We start from the raw sequence: 17383 nt of genomic DNA, 5'->3' as shown, positions 1-17383 counted from the left end.
AGGTGGTTTGTTCCCCGTGAAGAAGTCTTTGACCATCAGCCAGATTAGTAAGTCTGTGAAGGAGGGCACTGTCTCTGGCCACCACAAGACATACTTACCTGGCAGGGGAGATACCATGATCAACCAGGCGGTTCACCCAGGGCGAGGTCGCAACCATTGCACTCCGGTGGCGCTGACACCTGCGAATTCCTCAAATGTGGGAATCTCGACTGCATAATTTCTGGTAGTGGGGGACTGCGTTCGCGCTCTCCCCTCATCGCGCTGTGCAATACAAATGGATGGCTAAAACGACGCAGTGACGGGGTTCAAAGGTAACACTGCGTACGAGTAAGGTTGGCTTGAGGGGCCAACATTTGGCTTCCATCCCGCTCGACACGGATTCTGTGGCTAAAAACTCAGAAACCGGTTGGTTGACGACGGAGCTGTTTTGCACAATTTGACTTTGAAGTCTCCACTTTGCTCATCCTAAACACAGGTACGAGCAGAGAAGACCTTTGTAACCCTTGGTCTTTCAAAAGACAAGAAGACATGATGTCGTGCGATATTTAACTGTTGAACAGACAAGTTCCTTTGTTGTAGTTGGTCCTATGGTGTTAGCGATTGGTCATAAAGATCCAGAACCGCGATGCAGACATGCGGCAGAGGGGAGCAGTGGGTCCGTTGTGGCGCCTGGTGGTCATCGCTTCTCGGCCTTTTGGCTAAGATCAAGTGTAGTATCTGTTCTTATCAGTTTAACATCTGATACGTCCCCTACCCGGGGACCATATATTAAATTGATTTTTGGAGCAGGGAGATGGAATAGGGGCTTGCTCCGTCCACTCCACGCATCGACCCGGTATTGCAGTACATCCGGGAACGGTGCACCTCTTTCGACCTGTAGGAAGGAAAACGGTGTCGGGAAAAGGTCCCGCTGGCGGCAGCCTTTTGCTGCCGCACCGCTGCGTCCTGTGAGTATGCTGCCTATTCCCCCTAGATGGGAACGAAGCTAAGCTCCTTGTGCTTTGTCGGTTTTTTCCGCCAGTAAGCAGTTTTCTAACCAAGAACAGGGTACCTTGTTTTATTGTTAGTAGAGAACTTATTGCTGAGAGATATCAACATCTTACCAGCAACTAAGCGGATGCCTTGACAAGTAACAGATTTGCAATGGTGTCACATTTTTCCGCGCGGTATAGGCACTTTGGTGGCTTTTACTCGGTGTGTCCGAGTGCTGAGTTTGATCTGAATGCGTAACCAGATGGAGAATACAGAGAATTACTGGCCTGGGGCATCCTGACATCATGTCCGGTTGAGGTGGTTTGTTCCCCGTGAAGAAGTCTTTGACCATCAGCCAGATTAGTAAGTCTGTGAAGGAGGGCACTGTCTCTGGCCACCGCAAGACATACTTACCTGGCAGGGGAGATACCATGATCAACCAGGCGGTTCACCCAGGGCGAGGTCGCAACCATTGCACTCCGGTGGCGCTGACACCTGCGAATTCCCCAAATGTGGGAATCTCGACTGCATAATTTCTGGTAGTGGGGGACTGCGTTCGCGCTCTCCCCTCATCGCGCTGTGCAATACAAATGGATGGCTAAAACGACGCAGTGACGGGGTTCAAAGGTAACACTGCGTACGAGTAAGGTTGGCTTGAGGGGCCAACATTTGGCTTCCATCCCGCTCGACACGGATTCTGTGGCTAAAAACTCAGAAACCGGTTGGTTGACGACGGAGCTGTTTTGCACAATTTGACTTTGAAGTCTCCACTTTGCTCATCCTAAACACAGGTACGAGCAGAGAAGACCTTTGTAACCCTTGGTCTTTCAAAAGACAAGAAGACATGATGTCGTGCGATATTTAACTGTTGAACAGACAAGTTCCTTTGTTGTAGTTGGTCCTATGGTGTTAGCGATTGGTCATAAAGATCCAGAACCGCGATGCAGACATGCGGCAGAGGGGAGCAGTGGGTCCGTTGTGGCGCCTGGTGGTCATCGCTTCTCGGCCTTTTGGCTAAGATCAAGTGTAGTATCTGTTCTTATCAGTTTAATATCTGATACGTCCCCTACCCGGGGACCATATATTAAATTGATTTTTGGAGCAGGGAGATGGAATAGGGGCTTGCTCCGTCCACTCCACGCATCGACCCGGTATTGCAGTACATCCGGGAACGGTGCACCTCTTTCGACCTGTAGGAAGGAAAACGGTGTCGGGAAAAGGTCCCGCTGGCGGCAGCCTTTTGCTGCCGCACCGCTGCGTCCTGTGAGTATGCTGCCTATTCCCCCTAGATGGGAACGAAGCTAAGCTCCTTGTGCTTTGTCGGTTTTTTCCGCCAGTAAGCAGTTTTCTAACCAAGAACAGGGTACCTTGTTTTATTGTTAGTAGAGAACTTATTGCTGAGAGATATCAACATCTTACCAGCAACTAAGCGGATGCCTTGACAAGTAACAGATTTGCAATGGTGTCACATTTTTCCGCGCGGTATAGGCACTTTGGTGGCTTTTACTCGGTGTGTCCGAGTGCTGAGTTTGATCTGAATGCGTAACCAGATGGAGAATACAGAGAATTACTGGCCTGGGGCATCCTGACATCATGTCCGGTTGAGGTGGTTTGTTCCCCGTGAAGAAGTCTTTGACCATCAGCCAGATTAGTAAGTCTGTGAAGGAAGGCACTGTCTCTGGCCACCGCAAGACATACTTACCTGGCAGGGGAGATACCATGATCAACCAGGCAGTTCACCCAGGGCGAGGTCGCAACCATTGCACTCCGGTGGCGCTGACACCTGCGAATTCCCCAAATGTGGGAATCTCGACTGCATAATTTCTGGTAGTGGGGGACTGCGTTCGCGCTCTCCCCTCATCGCGCTGTGCAATACAAATGGATGGCTAAAACGACGCAGTGACGGGGTTCAAAGGTAACACTGCGTACGAGTAAGGTTGGCTTGAGGGGCCAACATTTGGCTTCCATCCCGCTCGACACGGATTCTGTGGCTAAAAACTCAGAAACCGGTTGGTTGACGACGGAGCTGTTTTGCACAATTTGACTTTGAAGTCTCCACTTTGCTCATCCTAAACACAGGTACGAGCAGAGAAGACCTTTGTAACCCTTGGTCTTTCAAAAGACAAGAAGACATGATGTCGTGCGATATTTAACTGTTGAACAGACAAGTTCCTTTGTTGTAGTTGGTCCTATGGTGTTAGCGATTGGTCATAAAGATCCAGAACCGCGATGCAGACATGCGGCAGAGGGGAGCAGTGGGTCCGTTGTGGCGCCTGGTGGTCATCGCTTCTCGGCCTTTTGGCTAAGATCAAGTGTAGTATCTGTTCTTATCAGTTTAAAATCTGATACGTCCCCTACCCGGGGACCATATATTAAATTGATTTTTGGAGCAGGGAGATGGAATAGGGGCTTGCTCCGTCCACTCCACGCATCGACCCGGTATTGCAGTACATCCGGGAACGGTGCACCTCTTTCGACCTGTAGGAAGGAAAACGGTGTCGGGAAAAGGTCCCGCTGGCGGCAGCCTTTTGCTGCCGCACCGCTGCGTCCTGTGAGTATGCTGCCTATTCCCCCTAGATGGGAACGAAGCTAAGCTCCTTGTGCTTTGTCGGTTTTTTCCGCCAGTAAGCAGTTTTCTAACCAAGAACAGGGTACCTTGTTTTATTGTTAGTAGAGAACTTATTGCTGAGAGATATCAACATCTTACCAGCAACTAAGCGGATGCCTTGACAAGTAACAGATTTGCAATGGTGTCACATTTTTCCGAGCGGTATAGGCACTTTGGTGGCTTTTACTCGGTGTGTCCGAGTGCTGAGTTTGATCTGAATGCGTAACCAGATGGAGAATACAGAGAATTACTGGCCTGGGGCATCCTGACATCATGTCCGGTTGAGGTGGTTTGTTCCCCGTGAAGAAGTCTTTGACCATCAGCCAGATTAGTAAGTCTGTGAAGGAAGGCACTGTCTCTGGCCACCGCAAGACATACTTACCTGGCAGGGGAGATACCATGATCAACCAGGCGGTTCACCCAGGGCGAGGTCGCAACCATTGCACTCCGGTGGCGCTGACACCTGCGAATTCCCCAAATGTGGGAATCTCGACTGCATAATTTCTGGTAGTGGGGGACTGCGTTCGCGCTCTCCCCTCATCGCGCTGTGCAATACAAATGGATGGCTAAAACGACGCAGTGACGGGGTTCAAAGGTAACACTGCGTACGAGTAAGGTTGGCTTGAGGGGCCAACATTTGGCTTCCATCCCGCTCGACACGGATTCTGTGGCTAAAAACTCAGAAACCGGTTGGTTGACGACGGAGCTGTTTTGCACAATTTGACTTTGAAGTCTCCACTTTGCTCATCCTAAACACAGGTACGAGCAGAGAAGACCTTTGTAACCCTTGGTCTTTCAAAAGACAAGAAGACATGATGTCGTGCGATATTTAACTGTTGAACAGACAAGTTCCTTTGTTGTAGTTGGTCCTATGGTGTTAGCGATTGGTCATAAAGATCCAGAACCGCGATGCAGACATGCGGCAGAGGGGAGCAGTGGGTCCGTTGTGGCGCCTGGTGGTCATCGCTTCTCGGCCTTTTGGCTAAGATCAAGTGTAGTATCTGTTCTTATCAGTTTAATATCTGATACGTCCCCTACCCGGGGACCATATATTAAATTGATTTTTGGAGCAGGGAGATGGAATAGGGGCTTGCTCCGTCCACTCCACGCATCGACCCGGTATTGCAGAACATCCGGGAACGGTGCACCTCTTTCGACCTGTAGGAAGGAAAATGGTGTCGGGAAAAGGTCCCGCTGGCGGCAGCCTTTTGCTGCCGCACCGCTGCGTCCTGTGAGTATGCTGCCTATTCCCCCTAGATGGGAACGAAGCTAAGCTCCTTGTGCTTTGTCGGGTTTTTCCGCCAGTAAGCAGTTTTCTAACCAAGAACAGGGTACCTTGTTTTATTGTTAGTAGAGAACTTATTGCTGAGAGATATCAACATCTTACCAGCAACTAAGCGGATGCCTTGACAAGTAACAGATTTGCAATGGTGTCACATTTTTCCGCGCGGTATAGGCACTTTGGTGGCTTTTACTCGGTGTGTCCGAGTGCTGAGTTTGATCTGAATGCGTAACCAGATGGAGAATACAGAGAATTACTGGCCTGGGGCATCCTGACATCATGTCCGGTTGAGGTGGTTTGTTCCCCGTGAAGAAGTCTTTGACCATCAGCCAGATTAGTAAGTCTGTGAAGGAGGGCACTGTCTCTGGCCACCGCAAGACATACTTACCTGGCAGGGGAGATACCATGATCAACCAGGCGGTTCACCCAGGGCGAGGTCGTAACCATTGCACTCCGGTGGCGCTGACACCTGCGAATTCCCCAAATGTGGGAATCTCGACTGCATAATTTCTGGTAGTGGGGGACTGCCTTCGCGCTCTCCCCTCATCGCGCTGTGCAATACAAATGGATGGCTAAAACGACGCAGTGACGGGGTTCAAAGGTAACACTGCGTACGAGTAAGGTTGGCTTGAGGGGCCAACATTTGGCTTCCATCCCGCTCGACACGGATTCTGTGGCTAAAAACTCAGAAACCGGTTGGTTGACGACGGAGCTGTTTTGCACAATTTGACTTTGAAGTCTCCACTTTGCTCATCCTAAACACAGGTACGAGCAGAGAAGACCTTTGTAACCCTTGGTCTTTCAAAAGACAAGAAGACATGATGTCGTGCGATATTTAACTGTTGAACAGACAAGTTCCTTTGTTGTAGTTGGTCCTATGGTGTTAGCGATTGGTCATAAAGATCCAGAACCGCGATGCAGACATGCGGCAGAGGGGAGCAGTGGGTCCGTTGTGGCGCCTGGTGGTCATCGCTTCTCGGCCATTTGGCTAAGATCAAGTGTAGTATCTGTTCTTATCAGTTTAATATCTGATACGTCCCCTACTCGGGGACCATATATTAAATTGATTTTTGGAGCAGGGAGATGGAATAGGGGCTTGCTCCGTCCACTCCACGCATCGACCCGGTATTGCAGTACATCCGGGAACGGTGCACCTCTTTCGACCTGTAGGAAGGAAAATGGTGTCGGGAAAAGGTCCCGCTGGCGGCAGCCTTTTGCTGCCGCACCGCTGCGTCCTGTGAGTATGCTGCCTATTCCCCCTAGATGGGAACGAAGTTAAGCTCCTTGTGCTTTGTCGGTTTTTTCCGCCAGTAAGCAGTTTTCTAACCAAGAACAGGGTACCTTGTTTTATTGTTAGTAGAGAACTTATTGCTGAGAGATATCAACATCTTACCAGCAACTAAGCGGATGCCTTGACAAGTAACAGATTTGCAATGGTGTCACATTTTTCCGCGCGGTATAGGCACTTTGGTGGCTTTTACTCGGTGTGTCCGAGTGCTGAGTTTGATCTGAATGCGTAACCAGATGGAGAATACAGAGAATTACTGGCCTGGGGCATCCTGACATCATGTCCGGTTGAGGTGGTTTGTTCCCCGTGAAGAAGTCTTTGACCATCAGCCAGATTAGTAAGTCTGTGAAGGAGGGCACTGTCTCTGGCCACCGCAAGACATACTTACCTGGCAGGGGAGATACCATGATCAACCAGGCGGTTCACCCAGGGCGAGGTCGCAACCATTGCACTCCGGTGGCGCTGACACCTGCGAATTCCCCAAATGTGGGAATCTCGACTGCATAATTTCTGGTAGTGGGGGACTGCGTTCGCGCTCTCCCCTCATCGCGCTGTGCAATACAAATGGATGGCTAAAACGACGCAGTGACGGGGTTCAAAGGTAACACTGCGTACGAGTAAGGTTGGCTTGAGGGGCCAACATTTGGCTTCCATCCCACTCGACACGGATTCTGTGGCTAAAAACTCAGAAACCGGTTGGTTGACGACGGAGCTGTTTTGCACAATTTGACTTTGAAGTCTCCACTTTGCTCATCCTAAACACAGGTACGAGCAGAGAAGACCTTTGTAACCCTTGGTCTTTCAAAAGACAAGAAGACATGATGTCGTGCGATATTTAACTGTTGAACAGACAAGTTCCTTTGTTGTAGTTGGTCCTATGGTGTTAGCGATTGGTCATAAAGATCCAGAACCGCGATGCAGACATGCGGCAGAGGGGAGCAGTGGGTCCGTTGTGGCGCCTGGTGGTCATCGCTTCTCGGCCTTTTGGCTAAGATCAAGTGTAGTATCTGTTCTTATCAGTTTAATATCTGATACGTCCCCTACCCGGGGACCATATATTAAATTGATTTTTGGAGCAGGGAGATGGAATAGGGGCTTGCTCCGTCCACTCCACGCATCGACCCGGTATTGCAGTACATCCGGGAACGGTGCACCTCTTTCGACCTGTAGGAAGGAAAACGGTGTCGGGAAAAGGTCCCGCTGGCGGCAGCCTTTTGCTGCCGCACCGCTGCGTCCTGTGAGTATGCTGCCTATTCCCCCTAGATGGGAACGAAGCTAAGCTCCTTGTGCTTTGTCGGTTTTTTCCGCCAGTAAGCAGTTTTCTAACCAAGAACAGGGTACCTTGTTTTATTGTTAGTAGAGAACTTATTGCTGAGAGATATCAACATCTTACCAGCAACTAAGCGGATGCCTTGACAAGTAACAGATTTGCAATGGTGTCACATTTTTCCGAGCGGTATAGGCACTTTGGTGGCTTTTACTCGGTGTGTCCGAGTGCTGAGTTTGATCTGAATGCGTAACCAGATGGAGAATACAGAGAATTACTGGCCTGGGGCATCCTGACATCATGTCCGGTTGAGGTGGTTTGTTCCCCGTGAAGAAGTCTTTGACCATCAGCCAGATTAGTAAGTCTGTGAAGGAAGGCACTGTCTCTGGCCACCGCAAGACATACTTACCTGGCAGGGGAGATACCATGATCAACCAGGCGGTTCACCCAGGGCGAGGTCGCAACCATTGCACTCCGGTGGCGCTGACACCTGCGAATTCCCCAAATGTGGGAATCTCGACTGCATAATGTCTGGTAGTGGGGGACTGCATTCGCGCTCTCCCCTCATCGCGCTGTGCAATACAAATGGATGGCTAAAACGACGCAGTGACGGGGTTCAAAGGTAACACTGCGTACGAGTAAGGTTGGCTTGAGGGGCCAACATTTGGCTTCCATCCCGCTCGACACGGATTCTGTGGCTAAAAACTCAGAAACCGGTTGGTTGACGACGGAGCTGTTTTGCACAATTTGACTTTGAAGTCTCCACTTTGCTCATCCTAAACACAGGTACGAGCAGAGAAGACCTTTGTAACCCTTGGTCTTTCAAAAGACAAGAAGACATGATGTCGTGCGATATTTAACTGTTGAACAGACAAGTTCCTTTGTTGTAGTTGGTCCTATGGTGTTAGCGATTGGTCATAAAGATCCAGAACCGCGATGCAGACATGCGGCAGAGTGGAGCAGTGGGTCCGTTGTGGCGCCTGGTGGTCATCGCTTCTCGGCCTTTTGGCTAAGATCAAGTGTAGTATCTGTTCTTATCAGTGTAATATCTGATACGTCCCCTACCCGGGGACCATATATTAAATTGATTTTTGGAGCAGGGAGATGGAATAGGGGCTTGCTCCGTCCACTCCACGCATCGACCCGGTATTGCAGTACATCCGGGAACGGTGCACCTCTTTCGACCTGTAGGAAGGAAAACGGTGTCGGGAAAAGGTCCCGCTGGCGGCAGCCTTTTGCTGCCGCACCGCTGCGTCCTGTGAGTATGCTGCCTATTCCCCCTAGATGGGAACGAAGCTAAGCTCCTTGTGCTTTGTCGGTTTTTTCCGCCAGTAAGCAGTTTTCTAACCAAGAACAGGGTACCTTGTTTTATTGTTAGTAGAGAACTTATTGCTGAGAGATATCAACATCTTACCAGCAACTAAGCGGATGCCTTGACAAGTAACAGATTTGCAATGGTGTCACATTTTTCCGCGCGGTATAGGCACTTTGGTGGCTTTTACTCGGTGTGTCCGAGTGCTGAGTTTGATCTGAATGCGTAACCAGATGGAGAATACAGAGAATTACTGGCCTGGGGCATCCTGACATCATGTCCGGTTGAGGTGGTTTGTTCCCCGTGAAGAAGTCTTTGACCATCAGCCAGATTAGTAAGTCTGTGAAGGAGGGCACTGTCTCTGGCCACCGCAAGACATACTTACCTGGCAGGGGAGATACCATGATCAACCAGGCGGTTCACCCAGGGCGAGGTCGCAACCATTGCACTCCGGTGGCGCTGACACCTGCGAATTCCCCAAATGTGGGAATCTCGACTGCATAATTTCTGGTAGTGGGGGACTGCGTTCGCGCTCTCCCCTCATCGCGCTGTGCAATACAAATGGATGGCTAAAACGACGCAGTGACGGGGTTCAAAGGTAACACTGCGTACGAGTAAGGTTGGCTTGAGGGGCCAACATTTGGCTTCCATCCCGCTCGACACGGATTCTGTGGCTAAAAACTCAGAAACCGGTTGGTTGACGACGGAGCTGTTTTGCACAATTTGACTTTGAAGTCTCCACTTTGCTCATCCTAAACACAGGTACGAGCAGAGAAGACCTTTGTAACCCTTGGTCTTTCAAAAGACAAGAAGACATGATGTCGTGCGATATTTAACTGTTGAACAGACAAGTTCCTTTGTTGTAGTTGGTCCTATGGTGTTAGCGATTGGTCATAAAGATCCAGAACCGCGATGCAGACATGCGGCAGAGTGGAGCAGTGGGTCCGTTGTGGCGCCTGGTGGTCATCGCTTCTCGGCCTTTTGGCTAAGATCAAGTGTAGTATCTGTTCTTATCAGTGTAATATCTGATACGTCCCCTACCCGGGGACCATATATTAAATTGATTTTTGGAGCAGGGAGATGGAATAGGGGCTTGCTCCGTCCACTCCACGCATCGACCCGGTATTGCAGTACATCCGGGAACGGTGCACCTCTTTCGACCTGTAGGAAGGAAAACGGTGTCGGGAAAAGGTCCCGCTGGCGGCAGCCTTTTGCTGCCGCACCGCTGCGTCCTGTGAGTATGCTGCCTATTCCCCCTAGATGGGAACGAAGCTAAGCTCCTTGTGCTTTGTCGGTTTTTTCCGCCAGTAAGCAGTTTTCTAACCAAGAACAGGGTACCTTGTTTTATTGTTAGTAGAGAACTTATTGCTGAGAGATATCAACATCTTACCAGCAACTAAGCGGATGCCTTGACAAGTAACAGATTTGCAATGGTGTCACATTTTTCCGCGCGGTATAGGCACTTTGGTGGCTTTTACTCGGTGTGTCCGAGTGCTGAGTTTGATCTGAATGCGTAACCAGATGGAGAATACAGAGAATTACTGGCCTGGGGCATCCTGACATCATGTCCGGTTGAGGTGGTTTGTTCCCCGTGAAGAAGTCTTTGACCATCAGCCAGATTAGTAAGTCTGTGAAGGAGGGCACTGTCTCTGGCCACCGCAAGACATACTTACCTGGCAGGGGAGATACCATGATCAACCAGGCGGTTCACCCAGGGCGAGGTCGCAACCATTGCACTCCGGTGGCGCTGACACCTGCGAATTCCCCAAATGTGGGAATCTCGACTGCATAATTTCTGGTAGTGGGGGACTGCGTTCGCGCTCTCCCCTCATCGCGCTGTGCAATACAAATGGATGGCTAAAACGACGCAGTGACGGGGTTCAAAGGTAACACTGCGTACGAGTAAGGTTGGCTTGAGGGGCCAACATTTGGCTTCCATCCCGCTCGACACGGATTCTGTGGCTAAAAACTCAGAAACCGGTTGGTTGACGACGGAGCTGTTTTGCACAATTTGACTTTGAAGTCTCCACTTTGCTCATCCTAAACACAGGTACGAGCAGAGAAGACCTTTGTAACCCTTGGTCTTTCAAAAGACAAGAAGACATGATGTCGTGCGATATTTAACTGTTGAACAGACAAGTTCCTTTGTTGTAGTTGGTCCTATGGTGTTAGCGATTGGTCATAAAGATCCAGAACCGCGATGCAGACATGCGGCAGAGGGGAGCAGTGGGTCCGTTGTGGCGCCTGGTGGTCATCGCTTCTCGGCCTTTTGGCTAAGATCAGTATATATACCTTATCGTGACCAGATCTGTTCGACCTTATTGCTGATTTCGTTTGTATTTGGAAAATTATCGACCGAGTGTTCTTTGTTTTTTTTGTCTCCTTTCTACAGGTACAGAGTCTCTACTCCTCCTGAGAGGTGAGTGTGGTTTGAAGGTACGGCCCTTTGGGGCATGTTGCTTTGCCCAGACTCACGGCACATGTGCTTTGAGTCTGTGACAAAATGGCGGACATATTGTCGGCCAGAGTAGGTGTGCGAAGGCACTGCTGTGTACGCTTCACCTTGCGTATGAAGGAAGGGAGGGTAATTGAAATGTCTCGTTTGGACTTTTCCAGGAAAATGATTGCAGGTGTGTTGGGGTATGTGGCGGGAGATATAAATTGTTTGGTTGGGCTTCCAGGGAGAAGAGGGTTCGACGTGAGCTTCAAGAGCCCGTTTCTTTTGGCAGCTTTTTGGAGCAAGTACGAGAATGCCAAGGGGAAGTTTGAAATGTTCAATGTGGAGAGACTGACTGACGATTCAGTAAAGACGGTGTTTCTGAAAATGTTTAATGAGACAGTGGAGGCGGAGGATATTCTTACCTGGCTGGCTCGTTACTGCCAGACAAGGGGCCCAGTGCAGAAGGTATTGGACATAGATGGGATTTGGACAGGGAGCTGGCGGGTCCCTGTGAGGCTCGTTGAGGATAGGACCGGCTATGGGGGGTTCAGACAGCTGCCTACTATGATTGTGCTAGGGGAGGACCGGGGGTTGGTGTTTTACCAGGGGCAGCCGAAGCTGTGTAGGAAATGTGGGGAGTATGGTCACCTGGCAGCGGGGTGTCAAGCAATTGTTTGCTCCAAATGTCGAGAGGTGGGGCACATGGCAGCTGATTGCCCGACAGGGAGGCGTTGCAACCTCTGTGGCTCAGCTACGCACATGTTCCGAAACTGCCCAGACTCCTTTGCAAACAGAGCAAGGAAAGCAGGGGCAGCGGATACGGAGCGGCATAGGGAGGAGGAGACGGCCAGAGTGCAGGAGGAAGCTGTGAGAGCAGAAGGGGGTGAGGAAGGCCCAGATAGTGAAAGGGAGGAGGAGGAAGAGGTTAGAGTTACCGCCGATGGGGCAGGAAAGGAGGGTGTGGTTGGAGGAAGGGGGGAATATGCTGCTGAAGTGGGGGGTGGTGAGGGTGTAGATGGTGGGAGTGGTGGCACGGCGTATGTGGTAGGATGTGAGGGGGAGAGCGAGGAGGAGGTCGGAGAAAGCAGCAGGCTGCAGGTGAGACTCGGGCAGCTGAGAATGAATGAGGTAGAGGGTGATAGGAATGTGGGAGATAGAAACGTGGGGGAAGTGAAGGAAGCACTGGTGGGACCACTGTCTGATTCGTCAGAGTCAGACTCGGCCTCCATGGTAACGGTATCCGAGGACGACATCAGTGATAGCGTGGAGGCAACACTGTTGAAGAGGGGGGCGGAGGGCAAAACCGAAAATGGGGGAGTAAGGAAAAAACGGAGGAGTGGGGTGAGGGAGAGGTGGGGTCTGAGGGGACAATCAAACAGCGAGAGGTCAGGGTGCTCCCCAGTGTATCCTGTGCAGTCCCCAAACCGAATCCCGTACGTGAGCGAGACTGATGTCCCCTCAAGTAGTTCACCTGCGGATGACCCAGGAGGTGGTGGTGCAACCTAAGAGGGGAGCAATGGGGAGGTGTCTAAAAGTATCCACTTGTTTGGTGTGGGATTGGTTGGGGTGTTTTTCACTGTCCTTAATGTAAAAATGGGAAACCAGCACATGCCACTCACAGTGGCCACCATCAATGTATGCAGGGTGACAACTGTAAGGAGGGCAAGAACTGTTTTGTCAGCATTGGAGGGTGTGCAGGCAGACGTGGTTTGTCTGCAGGAATGCGCGCTTCCATATCGCCCCTCCTACGGACAATGGGAGTCCATGTGGCGACTGGGGCCGTCGCTTTGGAGCGGCTCGGCAGAAAACAGGTGTGATGGGGTGGCAGTTCTGGTAAAAAACAAGGGAATACAGGTGACGGGGAGCACAGTGGTGGTTTGTGGTAGGGCACTGTTCTTATCACTGTCATTTAATGGGATGAGTTTCAACCTTGTTAACGTTTATTGTTCACCCTTAAAGAAGGAGAGGTGGGAATTGCTGCAGGAGCTCCCCGCCTACCTTCTGGGACGGGCCCCGGTGATATTGGCGGGGGATTTCAATTGTGTTCTGAGCAGGGTGGGACGTAAAGGGGTGGGTGAGGATTTTAAGGTGGACAAGACCTCGTTCTACTTACAGCGACTCCTGACGGATTTCAAGCTCCAGGACATGTATGCTGCCCTCAACCCGGGAAAGGAGGGGTTTACCTGGCAGACGAGGGATGGGACCCGTGCGTCGAGGATTGACTTCCTCTTTGCCAGGGGGTTTGCAGGTCTGACTGCATCTCTGAGCCCAGTATTCTTTTCAGACCATTCCCTGCTGAGCTGCTCCCTGTCCGTGAAGTCGGGAGTAGCGGTGGGCAGAGGTTTATGGAAGCTGAACTGTCGGCTGTTGGAAGACCGAGCAGTAGCGAAGGCCTTCAGAGAACAATACAAAGACTGGCAGTCCCTCCAAGTTTTTTTTGATACACGGGCTGAGTGGTGGGAGGAGGCAAAAACAAGGATCAAGGGTTTTTTCATTCAACAGGGGAGAAGGAGGAGGGCGAAGGAGGGCAGGGTGTGGGGGGGGTTACAGAGACGTTTGAACAGGTACGCCGACTTGGTACACATGGGCTTTGATTTTGGTGAGGATTTGGAAGAGGTGAAGAAAGAGATGGCGACATTAGCAGAAAATAAGAGCAGAGCCATAATGTTTAGGTGTAAGGAGAAGGAGATAGATGAAGGGGAGAAATGCACCAGGTACTTCTTTAAAAAGATCTTATCGCGGCGTGTGCTAATGACAGGCCTGAAGGGGGAGGATGGGGAAATTAGGAGCGACACGAAGGGCATGTTGGGGGTGGTGGAGAGGTTTTACTCTGAGGTATTTGGGAATAAAGAGGTGGAGGAGGAGAGGATGGGGGAGGTACTGGAGTTTGTCGATGGGGTGGTGCGTGACACAAGGGGATTGGAGAACGGGATAGGGAAGGAGGAGCTGGTGGAAAGCCTTCACTCGTTCAAAAAAGGGAGGGCCCCGGGGTCAGATGGGCTGCCTTGTGAGTTTTATTTGGGATTTTGGGATGTGCTTAGTTCTGATTTGCTAGCAGTCTTTGAGGAGTTTGAGAAGCTCAGTATCCTACCGAAGAGCTTTCGGGAGGGGGTGGTCACTCTCCTTTACAAGAAGGGAGAGAGGGAGGACATAAAGAATTGGCGACCTATCACCTTGCTCAACTTTGACTTTAAACTGTACAGCAAGATCTTAACCCGCAGGATGAAGACTGTGCTAGGTGACGTGATCCACCCGGATCAAACCTGCGCCGTTGCTGGCAGGAGGATCACGGACAGCCTCTTGCTGGTAAGGGACGCCATCGGATACGCAAGGGACAGAGACATCCAGCTCGCCGTGGTGAACCTGGATTTCGAGAAGGCGTATGATCGGGTTTCGCACTACTACATGTTCCAGGTATTGAAGAGGATGGGTTTTCCGGGGGGCTTCTTGGCGAGGGTGGGGCTGCTCTATACGAGTGTGCAAAGCAAGGTGATGGTGAACGGGTGTCTGTCGAAGGCGGTGAACGTCAACTGTGGCGTCCGCCAGGGTTGCCCGCTGTCGCCGCTCCTGTTCGTGTGCTGCATGGAGCCACTGGCACAAGTTTTGAGGAGGGATACCCGGCTAAGTGGGCTTGGCATCCCAGGAAGCGGAGGGCAAGAGGCAAGATGCATCCTGTATATGGATGACGTGACTGTGCTCTGTGCAGACCAGGGTGCAGTTGATAGAACGTTGGAAAGAACAGAGTGGGTTGGGCGGGCGTCGGCAGCAAAGCTGAACAGGGAGAAATGCGGAGTCAAGCTGTACGGACGGTGGACGGAGACGGAGCGCAGCAGAATGCCCCTGGCGGTGAATATGGGCCAGATGAGGATCCTCGGGGTGCAGTTTGATTCAGAGGGACAGGGGGATGGAAATTGGGAGGGGGTTCTGAAGAAAGTGGAGAGGAAGCTGCAGTTTTGGAGACTGAGGCAGCTAACTTGGGAAGGCAAGAACCTAATTTTGAAGGCGACGATCCTACCTTTGTTGCTTTTCGTCAGTGTTGTGTTTGTGCCGCCAAGGAGTGTCCTAGCACGGCTGGATCGGGCCGTTTTTTATTTCTTTTGGGGAACGAAATGGGACAGGTTGCAGAGGGTGGTGCTAAAGAGGAGGCCGGAAAAAGGGGGGAAAGGGATTTTGGATTTTCATTCTGTGTTGTGGTGCCATTTCATTGCTTTGCATGTGTCTATGTGCCTGTCGTTGTCTTGTAAGGCGGCATTCTTTGTGAAATTTTTTGTGGGATTTTATTTGAGAAGTATTGGTGTTTTGAAAGTTCCTTTGACTGTCCCGCTCGCCTTTGAGATGACTGGGGTGTACGGAGGGACAAAACTGTTTTTGAAGAAAATGGGGCTGGAAGGGGCGGGGAGGGAAAGTTTGTGTAAGCACAAAGCTATGTTGTCTTTTGTACAGGGCAGGGAGCCGGTGTGCCATGTGTGGGGACTGGCATTAGGCCGGTCAGAGGAAGTTTGGAAGGAGGTGGCCCACCCAGGGCTGCTGCATCGCCACAAGGACCTGGCCTGGCAGGTTGCGCATGGGATCCTGCCCGTCCAGGGAGTGCTGCATGCCCGAAGATTGGCTCCCTCTGGGGCGTGTCAATGGCCCCGTTGTGGGGACGAGGAGACGGTCCAGCACTGTTTGTGGGACTGCATAGCAGCCAGGGCTCTGTGGAATCAGTGCGAGACGCTGGTGAAGCTGTTCCTGGACGCTGGATCGGCATTGCAGTGCCAGATGGTCTTGTTCGGAGCCGGCGGGCAAAAAACTGCACGGAGGTGGAGGTGCCTTTGGATTGTGTTAAACTGTGTAAAAGAAGCGAGGTGGATGGCGCGAAACATCCGCACTCGGCAGGGAAGAGCTATGCCGCCGGAGGCAGCCAAGAGAGTGGCATTTGCCACAGTCGCAGAGTACATGGGAAGGGACCAGAGGAGGAAAGGCCTGGAATGGGCCAGAGACAGGTGGGGGCATGCAGCGTGGAAGATGATCATGGGAGAAAGAGGATCAACAGGGCTGGGACGGGTGTCTTGTGGCGATGCAACAGGTGTAGGGTGAGGCGTGTTTGTTAGGGTGTACACTGCTGCCTTGTACAAAAGCTGGTTTTAGGTGGTTTGTGTGGGTTGGCCGGGGTGTTGGTTTTTTTTGTTTGTTGCTTTGTCCAGTGGGGTTGTGGTGATGGTGATGGGTTTTGGGATACTGTTCATGTTTTGTTTTGTTGGTTTTTTGTTGTTTTGTTTGTGTTTGGGATAAGGAGGGGTTTGTTGCTGTTTTGGTTGTTTTTTTGATTGGGCTTGTGATTGTTAGCCAGGGTGTTTTTGTTTTTGTTGTGAAAATTGTCCAGCAGGGGTGTGTTGATGGTGGTGGTGATGGGTTTTGTGATACTGTTGTTTGTGTGTTTGTGAGAAGGATGTATTTGTATTGATGCGGAAAATAGGAGTGTAAGTCCTTTTTTTGGTGCGAATATTTGTGTGGAAAAAGGAAAATGAAAAATGAATCTGGCGAAGAAGCGGGTGTGGGGGGTAGACTGCTGCCTGGTAAGAAAGCTGTTTTGGTTGTTTTTTTGATGGGTTTTGGGATTGTTAGCCGGAGTGTTTTTTTGTTGTTGGTTTATCTTGTCCAGTGGTGGTGGGGGTGGTGAATTGTTTGTGATACTGTTGGTGTGTTTGCGACTTGTATTTGTATGTATTTGGATTGTATGGGAAATAGATGTGTATATCTCTGTTGTGTGTGAATATTTGTGTGGATGAATTGTGTTGAAAAAAATAAAAAATTATAAAAAAAAAAAATCTGTTCTTATCAGTTTAATATCTGATACGTCCCCTACCCGGGGACCATATATTAAATTGATTTTTGGAGCAGGGAGATGGAATAGGGGCTTGCTCCGTCCACTCCACGCATCGACCCGGTATTGCAGTACATCCGGGAACGGTGCACCTCTTTCGACCTGTAGGAAGGAAAACGGTGTCGGGAAAAGGTCCCGCTGGCGGCAGCCTTTTGCTGCCGCACCGCTGCGTCCTGTGAGTATGCTGCCTATTCCCCCTAGATGGGAACGAAGCTAAGCTCCTTGTGCTTTGTCGGTTTTTTCCGCCAGTAAGCAGTTTTCTAACCAAGAACAGGGTACCTTGTTTTATTGTTAGTAGAGAACTTATTGCTGAGAGATATCAACATCTTACCAGCAACTAAGCGGATG

The 17383-nt window shown here is 50.7% G+C and overlaps 17 non-coding genes and 1 pseudogene across 17 annotated transcripts; all 18 read left to right on the top strand.

Annotated features, from left to right (window-relative positions):
- The first annotated feature begins 90 nt into the window (after positions 1-90).
- On the top strand, positions 91-255 carry LOC142995641 (U1 spliceosomal RNA). Its single transcript, XR_012961541.1, has one exon. It is a non-coding gene; the product is annotated as a U1 spliceosomal RNA (small nuclear RNA).
- A 423-nt stretch (positions 256-678) lies between these two features.
- LOC142995723 (U2 spliceosomal RNA) lies at positions 679-869 on the top strand. Its single transcript, XR_012961623.1, has one exon. It is a non-coding gene; the product is annotated as a U2 spliceosomal RNA (small nuclear RNA).
- A 509-nt stretch (positions 870-1378) lies between these two features.
- On the top strand, positions 1379-1543 carry LOC142995789 (U1 spliceosomal RNA). Its single transcript, XR_012961683.1, has one exon. It is a non-coding gene; the product is annotated as a U1 spliceosomal RNA (small nuclear RNA).
- A 423-nt stretch (positions 1544-1966) lies between these two features.
- On the top strand, positions 1967-2157 carry LOC142995699 (U2 spliceosomal RNA). Its single transcript, XR_012961599.1, has one exon. It is a non-coding gene; the product is annotated as a U2 spliceosomal RNA (small nuclear RNA).
- Positions 2158-2666: 509 nt separating this feature from the next.
- Positions 2667-2831, top strand: LOC142995656 (U1 spliceosomal RNA). The gene has a single exon (XR_012961556.1). It is a non-coding gene; the product is annotated as a U1 spliceosomal RNA (small nuclear RNA).
- A 423-nt stretch (positions 2832-3254) lies between these two features.
- LOC142995728 (U2 spliceosomal RNA) lies at positions 3255-3445 on the top strand. The gene has a single exon (XR_012961628.1). It is a non-coding gene; the product is annotated as a U2 spliceosomal RNA (small nuclear RNA).
- Positions 3446-3954: 509 nt separating this feature from the next.
- On the top strand, positions 3955-4119 carry LOC142995787 (U1 spliceosomal RNA). Its single transcript, XR_012961681.1, has one exon. It is a non-coding gene; the product is annotated as a U1 spliceosomal RNA (small nuclear RNA).
- Positions 4120-4542: 423 nt separating this feature from the next.
- LOC142995741 (U2 spliceosomal RNA) lies at positions 4543-4733 on the top strand. Its single transcript, XR_012961640.1, has one exon. It is a non-coding gene; the product is annotated as a U2 spliceosomal RNA (small nuclear RNA).
- A 509-nt stretch (positions 4734-5242) lies between these two features.
- On the top strand, positions 5243-5407 carry LOC142995659 (U1 spliceosomal RNA). Its single transcript, XR_012961559.1, has one exon. It is a non-coding gene; the product is annotated as a U1 spliceosomal RNA (small nuclear RNA).
- A 423-nt stretch (positions 5408-5830) lies between these two features.
- Positions 5831-6021, top strand: LOC142995729 (U2 spliceosomal RNA). Its single transcript, XR_012961629.1, has one exon. It is a non-coding gene; the product is annotated as a U2 spliceosomal RNA (small nuclear RNA).
- A 509-nt stretch (positions 6022-6530) lies between these two features.
- Positions 6531-6695, top strand: LOC142995786 (U1 spliceosomal RNA). The gene has a single exon (XR_012961680.1). It is a non-coding gene; the product is annotated as a U1 spliceosomal RNA (small nuclear RNA).
- A 423-nt stretch (positions 6696-7118) lies between these two features.
- On the top strand, positions 7119-7309 carry LOC142995698 (U2 spliceosomal RNA). The gene has a single exon (XR_012961598.1). It is a non-coding gene; the product is annotated as a U2 spliceosomal RNA (small nuclear RNA).
- A 509-nt stretch (positions 7310-7818) lies between these two features.
- On the top strand, positions 7819-7983 carry LOC142995667 (U1 spliceosomal RNA). The gene has a single exon (XR_012961567.1). It is a non-coding gene; the product is annotated as a U1 spliceosomal RNA (small nuclear RNA).
- Positions 7984-8406: 423 nt separating this feature from the next.
- LOC142995726 (U2 spliceosomal RNA) lies at positions 8407-8597 on the top strand. The gene has a single exon (XR_012961626.1). It is a non-coding gene; the product is annotated as a U2 spliceosomal RNA (small nuclear RNA).
- Positions 8598-9106: 509 nt separating this feature from the next.
- Positions 9107-9271, top strand: LOC142995785 (U1 spliceosomal RNA). Its single transcript, XR_012961679.1, has one exon. It is a non-coding gene; the product is annotated as a U1 spliceosomal RNA (small nuclear RNA).
- A 423-nt stretch (positions 9272-9694) lies between these two features.
- Positions 9695-9885, top strand: LOC142995725 (U2 spliceosomal RNA). The gene has a single exon (XR_012961625.1). It is a non-coding gene; the product is annotated as a U2 spliceosomal RNA (small nuclear RNA).
- Positions 9886-10394: 509 nt separating this feature from the next.
- Positions 10395-10559, top strand: LOC142995784 (U1 spliceosomal RNA). Its single transcript, XR_012961678.1, has one exon. It is a non-coding gene; the product is annotated as a U1 spliceosomal RNA (small nuclear RNA).
- A 6365-nt stretch (positions 10560-16924) lies between these two features.
- LOC142995759 (U2 spliceosomal RNA) lies at positions 16925-17132 on the top strand (annotated as a pseudogene).
- Positions 17133-17383: the final 251 nt, after the last annotated feature.

Source organism: Genypterus blacodes, unplaced genomic scaffold, assembly GCF_046128005.1.
Source record: "Genypterus blacodes isolate CSIRO-AG114 ecotype Tasmania unplaced genomic scaffold, CSIRO-AGI_Gbla_v1 ptg000033l_1, whole genome shotgun sequence".
Classification (NCBI taxonomy): Eukaryota; Metazoa; Chordata; class Actinopteri; order Ophidiiformes; family Ophidiidae; genus Genypterus; species Genypterus blacodes.
The sequence above is the reverse complement of the archived record's forward strand: the minus strand, read 5'-3'. Positions and strand labels throughout refer to the sequence as shown.